The 7,840-nt window shown below is 38.4% G+C and overlaps 1 pseudogene; it reads right to left on the bottom strand.

Moving 5' to 3' along the window:
* The window catches only part of LOC102253471, a 16,031-nt pseudogene extending 10,582 nt beyond the window's left edge, over positions 1-5,449 (bottom strand).
* Between the last annotated feature and the right edge of the window lie 2,391 nt (positions 5,450-7,840).

Genomic DNA, 7,840 nt, shown 5'->3' with positions numbered 1-7,840 from the left:
GGTCTGTGTCCATTGGTTAGGCTTATATGCCTGCATACAAGTCTTTTGGTTGATCTCTCCCCCTAACTTTTCTGAGGATCATCATGGGGAAGGTAGGATGCCTCATTGCCCCAGCATCACTCACCATACAGGGACTGAATGCCAGTGACATCATCTTGAGAAAGGCGGAACCTGGCCAGGTCTGTGGATGAGTTGTAGACTGGGTACATCAAAGCTTCAGGGTTTTTTGAGTGTTCGAGACCCAGGGAATGGCCAAATTCCTGAGCAGCAACGAGGAATAAGTTGGTCCCTATTTAGGAAATCATAAATAAGAGTTACTTATGTCTTAAATGCATGTACATTACAGATGTCAGCTGTGTATTATATTTGTTTACTTTCAGGAAGCACACAGGGCTTCCCCTCCCCACCCCCCACCCCCCGCTTTGTTTTTTGGTTAATCAGTCAGTTGACTGATTACACATTTAATGGAAAGTCAAGTGCTTTTCAAGATGTTTTTCTGACATTAATCTTTGAGACAAAGGGTCCAGCCATGTCTAACTACTCCCCTCTCTAGCCTTAGAAGCGGATTAATTTCATGAATACTGGGTCCCTTTCCTTGTACTCTAGAATAGAACAAACCTATTGGTTTAGTACATCAATAAATATTTTTCTTCATTTGTCAGTGAAAATCTTAACGCTGTTTCAAAGAATTAACATTTCTGAGTTACTAAATTAAATGACTCACAGTTTATTTATTTGAATTCTGAAATCCTTAAACAATCTTATTGCTATTACTTGGCACCAGAAGATTGCCTACATAATTTCAGCTTCATGATTATTATTCAGCACATATTGGGTCCAAAAATATTAATAAAAATAGATGTCATAGGATCTTTAGGATAGCTTTTAGATATAACATGCCCAATCATGTTTAGTATTTGTTACTACACTAACTGTATTCAGACTTTTTTTCAGATTATTGAAAAAAATATTGTTGAGATTGGAAGTTATTGGGTAATTATGATTGACATAACAAGTAAGTCAACAAGTGTTATTTGTATAACTTGTGATTCTAGCGATTTTCTCATTTTCAATTTTGCAGGAAGGAGTTAATTCAATTAAATCAAGAATTTAATCCAGCACTAACCTTACATTTATACTCTCTGTAGAGATATTGTTTGTATTTTGATTATAAATCCCAGTTAAATTTCAGAGATAGTATTATTTGTTTTAGCTAATTGGACTAATATTTAGCTAATTGTTTAAAAATTTTGGAATCCATTACTCAAAGTATACAGTTATAAAATGAGAAACATTCTACCTAAAAAGTTTGGACATTTTATTTGGGGTTAGTTCTGTCCTTCAGAACAAGACCATAAAAACTCTTTAACCTGGAGTGAGTACAATGCTGATTTAACCAGGAAAACCTAAACCGGAATCTCAGTTTCTGGAATTTAATTCTCATTTTGTAATTGTGTCAAAATTTCATTTCTTTAATATGACTTTTTCTCCTTTCTTTCCCTTTGATTCAAACTGGCCCCATCCAGCACCCTGACTCACCTGCCTCCTTCTGCCATGCATATCCACACCCTTAATCATTAAGCCCTCAGGACAATGAGGTTCTGATAACTATCAAATAATCTTATAAAAGAGCCCAACCTTGAGACAGAGTTTTAGTCAAACTACGGGTGCCATCTAGGCCTCAGGTGTTTCAGCTCCAGGCCCAGAAAAGAGGGGAAACCATGGCAACACCACGGCCGACATCAGGACCAGATACACTGATCAACAACCCCTACTCTTGTACAGACCAATGAGTAGAGAGCATGACCTTGACCACAATCCTAATTCCCTTAATCACCATGATTAGTGATTTTCCCTCTACTTAACCCTCCCCTGAAAGCCATCAGGAAACCAGGTCTTTGAGCTAACCTGTCTCCGGGTGAGGCACACTTCCTAAAATACAGTAAACCAGTGGTCGGCAAACTGTGGCTCGAGAGTCACATGCGGCTCTTTGGCCCCTTGAGTGTGGCTCTTCCACAAAATACCATGTGCGGACGTGCACATACAGTGCAATTAAAACTTTGTGGCCCATGCGCAGAAGTAGATTTTCGGAAAGGAGATAGATGAAACAAGTATACAAGATGAGTGTGGATGGGAGAGTTGGAAGGAGTCGACCTCAGTGAACGTACCTCAATCAGATTGAGGACGTTTTTAGCAAAGGCCAGTTTAGGAGTACCCTAATTAAGTTAATAACAATGTACCTACCTATATAGTTTAAGTTTAAAAAATTTGGCTCTTGTGCTAGGGGGAGGGACTGCGGCCTGGAAAAGGTTACTGATTGTGTCTGGGTCAGGAACCGTGGCAGAGAAAAATTGCTAGATTGTCTTAGAAAAACAATGTGTTATGATATGCTCCAGCCAGGTGTGACTCCGTTTACCTCCCCTTTGTGCTTATGAACTTTCTGTGAACTTCTAAGGAACAGCTAATGAAATGCTTTGTATTTTTTTTAACACTGTTTTGCTATAAAGGATCATACTGCACCCCTGGTCACTGCCACATGCTGCAAACCTTCCCAGAGGGGGAGGGTGTGGGCTGTGGTCAGCTGGCCAGCTTAATAAAGGCTCTTAAATTTAAATTCTGAGTCGGTGGTCTATCTCACTGAGCCAACCCATAACACATCTCAAAATAAATTTCAGTCGTTGTACTGTTGATATTTGGCTCTGTTGACTAATGAGTTTGCCGACCACTGCAGTAAATCCTTACTTTCTTTGCTACAAGCTCCTTTTTGTGTCTTATTGGACTCTGATGTTGGCAGGCAAACAGCCTCCTTAGTCCAGTAACAACTTCTGTTTTGAAAAGTAAAGAAGTAATTGGGAAAGACTTTGTATGCATATATGCAGAACCCATGGACACAGACAATAGGGTGCTGAAGGCCTGGGGCGGGGAGGTGGGGTCAGGCTGAAGGGGGTCAATGGGGAAAAAAGGGGACGTATATAATACTTTCAACAATAAAGAATTATTAAAAAAAATAAATGGGGTCAAAGTAAAAAAAAAAAAAAGGAAGTAATTGGGGGACATTTTCCCAAGTGGATATAAACAATAGCCAGGACACATGTTCATATAGACTTAATGCAATACACTATCCCTTGGATATCTGCAATTTGATATAATGAGAAGTTATTCTTAATGAAGGTTCTAAGATCAGACAAAACCCACAGTCATCAAAGAAATACATAATGGTCCATCTTATATTTTTCTTACCAAAACAGAGAGTAAACTTTTAAGACATCTGAAAATGTTTTTGATAATAATTAAAATAAAAACATATTCTGTAGATGCTTGACTCATTGGAAAATCCAGAACATCCCATTTCTGGAATAATCTTAGTTATCAAGACTATTACTATTAATTTATTAGTTACATTTTCTAAGTATAAAAATAATCAGCACCAAAATTATTCTGAGAGAAGTACAACTAACCTGATGCATCTTTGTCCATTGTTTGTCATCATCAAAGTGAGCATCTCCATTAATCCCCGGCCCGGGTGGATAGGCATGAGCCAAACCTTTCCAGGTCCATCAAAAGAGTAAAAGTCTCTATGTTCTAAAACAGAGAATCTTTTTTATTGAGAAGATAGGTAATTAGAATCTCTTTGGACCTTTTTCAATAGAACATCACCAGGTAAATTGATGCATTTCACGTTTGTTTGTTTCTTTTTTTTTTTTTTTTTAAATATATTTTATTGATTTTTTACAGAGAAGAAGGAAGAGGGACAGAGAGTTAGAAACATCGATGAGAGAGATCGATCAGCTGCCTCCTGCACGCCCCCTACTGGGATGTGCCCGCAACCAAGGTACATGCCCTTGACCGGAATCGAACCTGGGACCCTTGAGTCCGCAGGCCGACACTCTATCCACTGAGCCAAACCGGTTCGGCACGTTTGTTTGTTTCTTACTTCTAACTGCAAATGTGATCATTATGTCAGCTTCTCCTTCATAAATCCTGGAGAATGTCAGTGGAGTCACCTCCTCCCAGACTTTCAGAGCTTTCTCAATGGCAGAATCAACAGCATCTCTTGGCAAATCCAGTGTGTAATTCACAATCCTGAATGAGGACAATTGAAGAAGATAATATTTTCTTCTGACATAGCTCCTTATAAAATCTCAGTGTTATGTGGAAACCACTCAGAACCCATTCATTACCTGTAGGTGAGGTGAGTCTTCCTCCACTTTGGCATGCCGGGAAAGGTCCTGAATTCTCTGATGTCAGGGACTCCGCACCTGGGCTTGTGCATCACCTGCAGCGTGTCTGAGTCCAGCTTCCCTGTCACCTTCAGCCCCAGGAACTTCTGCATTTCTTGGATTTTGTTTTTAACAACAGGGCTACTGTCCTTCCTTCTAGCAAACTGTTTTGCATCTTTTGCAAGGTTGTAGTAGTTTTCTAGGTAGTGCTATTGGAATAAAATGTGTAGTTTTTAGGTCATTCTTAGGATTTTTTAGCCTTTTGGAGGACATTTGTGCAGTTGCCCACTTAATCTATTTGAAGTATACCTCCAGTTTGCTGAAATCAAAATAAATGTCATATTCTGTTTTGCATCCTTTGCAAAGTTGTAGAACTTTTGTAGATATTGCTAATGGATCAATAAATGCGGTTTTAAGGTCATTTTTATTATTTTTAGCAATTTATCCAAATTTCAGAATTTATTTTAGTCATTGCCTAGTTTATTAAAGCAAAAGTAGTTATCACACTTAATCTGATTTTTAATTAAGACCCTCATTTAATTATTTTATCTTCATACTAAATTTTAAATTCATTGCAATTTAGCTTGTTTGCCAAGTAAGCAATTTAAAGTTAAAAATTCGGGTCCTGCATGCTTAAAGGAAAAGAAACCCTCCTTGACACGACTGTGTGGAGAGTTTGGGTGAATATATGTAACTTTACCCACTTTGTTAATATAGACTTGGTTCAAGACTGAAGTGGAATAAATTCTTTTGACAAGTAACATATGAACCAGAAATTATTTGAAGATTAAAATGAGCAAGTTCTCCCTCCCTAATTCTTTTAACTAACTAAATTCTGAAGCAAGAAACATTCCATGCATTTTTAATTTGCTATTTTCATTTATAAAGCCCCAAAGCTGCTGCTACTATTTCATTGTAAAACCTTGATTAATTCTAGCCCTTCCTGTGCCTTTCTTTCCTTCTCTGTGAAAATAAAGGGACTTCCCACCTCCAGCAACTTTAATATTGTCTAATGCTAAATTGTAGCAACACAGTAACCTCCAATCCTATCACATTTGCTTCACCACTGACGGGGGGGGAGGGGGCAGTGGTGGAATGGCTGCAACTTAAGGAAGTACCTGGACGAGATCCATGTTAGGGCCCTCCTCCTCCTTCTTCGCTGCTCCATTCAGGGGATAAGCCTAGCAGACTGACAGACATAACAGCACAAGGATGGTAAGACGGTTCATTCTCACTCTTCTTCCCTCAGCAAAACACTTTCCTTGCTATTGCTTTTCGTGTCTACCTTCTAATGGCTGCCCTTTTATAGGGTGGCCATGCTCTAGCTGAATAGCATGATCATCCATCTGTTTTCTTAATCTGAATGACATCAGAAATGTTCACAAAAATTCAACGTAAAGATGATAGAGCTAGCCTATATCAGTAATTTCCCCCAACCTCCTAAGCTTGAGTGATAAAAGAATGATTAGTTTCCAGGAAATGATATTATGTATTCGTAAAGGGGGGAAAATTGACCAGGTAATTTTTGTTTGTGTGTTCACTGAGAGGTAACTGACAAGCCTGGTAAAATGTCATGTGTTTAGAAGACAATTAAAAACCAGTGTGATTTTCTTTTATAAAGTCAGTATTTTAAACTCAAATATAAGTGCATTAGGAATAAGTAGATACATGGAAAGAAATTTTAAATACAATTATGGTCTAAAAATGGGAATTGCTGTCTAGGAAGATATTGGAAGCAATGTTTTATTTCTTGAGTCCTTGTTTGAAACAGCTACTCCTGATTTTCAGATGGGTTTACTGGCCCCGGAGGAGGAGGAGTGTGAGAAGGAAAGGCCTGTGGAGAAGGGGAGGAGCATGACGATTCTTCTCTGGTGTTCACTCAATTTTGAAGGGATATTATGGATTTCAGAATAAATAATATGTTTCTAGTAACCACTCCCTGAAAGCTTATTAAATGGAAATAAATCAAATTGCATATTGGGCTGAAATGTTCCTCCTACTTTTTCTTCCTTTTTGCTTTATAAAAATTTTCCTTTTATCCCCTTTTCCTCAACCCCCAGGTGCAGAGGAAGAGATGGATTGAGATTTCTAATGAAGAATGATTTCAAATCCTCCCTATCTAACCACTCACTTCTGCCACTATAACTTTTTACATAGTAAGTCTGCAATAACTGTTTTCATTAAATTAATCTATTACTATAGAGGTCCCTAAAATTCTTATTGTATAGAATTATATTTTTTTCACTAAAGATAAATTAACTCTACCATACCTGAATTATATAACTTTAAAGTGATGGGAGACTAAATTAATGAGTGTGCAGGAAGGATCCTCTGGGCACGGCCCACCACTCCTACCTTACTTGAGGTAGACTGGACAGGGTGGGATTTCTAGGCTCTGGGGGAGCCAAGCTATGCACTGAGCCAGCCTAGTCAACCTGTGGCATAATGCAGCTGAGAAGTTTGCTCTGCAGCATGATGCAGTGTAAATGGACATCAGCTTGAAAATTAGAGGGGTGGGTGGGTGGTAGCATTGACCACCAGACCTGGACTTAGAGCAAGTATCTATTTTCCATGAGTCATTGTTTTTTTCATCCATAAAAATGGAGGTGGGTGTAACCTTATTCACAGGGTTATGCTGGGAACAAGTCTTCTCTTATTCACTACAGTTTCTTTACTAGACAAAGCTTGTTGGCATGAAACATCTGTGGCAATGCTCTCAGTCACTTAGCAAGGTCTGAGATGCCTCATCTTTGAGTCATAATTTTATTGGTGTTGGCACATCCTGTCGATGGATCTTATCATGTGGTTAGGATACAATAAAAGTTCATGTACGAAGAGCTGTGATTACGATTGGCTATTCTCCAAGTACATGTGTCATGGGAGTGATGTTGGTGTATAAGCGTGTCCTATATTAAACCATCACACCTGGAAAAATTAATTATTTGAGGTGAGAAGGGACCTATGTTTGTCTTTAAGAAATTCATTACTTGTTAAAATTTTGGAGTATGTACTAGTATGTGGTCAGGCAAGTATAGCATTATTCTTACAGCAAGGTGAAACCTTTCTAGGTATACAGCTGCTACTGTATGCCAGGCCCTAAATATGTTATTTCTAATCTTTAGAACAACTCAACAGGGTAGAGATTAGGATCAGAAAAATTAAGTAATAAGTTAAAGGTCAGCCAGCTAACCTGATCAGAGATTACTCAGAATCCTAATTATTACAACTTATGTTTATCTAAAACCTCTTGCCTTAAATATTGGCTCTTTCCCAACTTCTTTCTGTCATGTTTTGACAGTTGTTTTACTCATTCTTAAAACTTTCCCATGAACTTGTCTTCAACTTACCTCCTTACTCTCTGTTCCCCCCACCCACCAAATATCTGATTTGACTTTTCTTTGTATCTATGTCCACCTCCTTTGTAACCTGTGGCTTTTGGCCTGGGCTGCACAGATGTTGCTCAGATAGAACATATGTCTACAATCCTTTACATTCTGTAACTAAGACTACTCAAAGGTGGAAGGTGGTCCAATTCTTAGAAAAACTGGTCAATTTTCAACAACTAACAGCCTCTGATACTAAAATTGTGTGTGTGTGTGTGTGTGTGTGTGTGTGTATAT

Source organism: Myotis brandtii, unplaced genomic scaffold (assembly GCF_000412655.1).
Source record: "Myotis brandtii unplaced genomic scaffold, ASM41265v1 scaffold1782, whole genome shotgun sequence".
Taxonomy (NCBI): Eukaryota; Metazoa; Chordata; class Mammalia; order Chiroptera; family Vespertilionidae; genus Myotis; species Myotis brandtii.
Note: the sequence above shows the minus strand (reverse complement) of the source record. Positions and strands in the feature narration are given on the sequence as shown.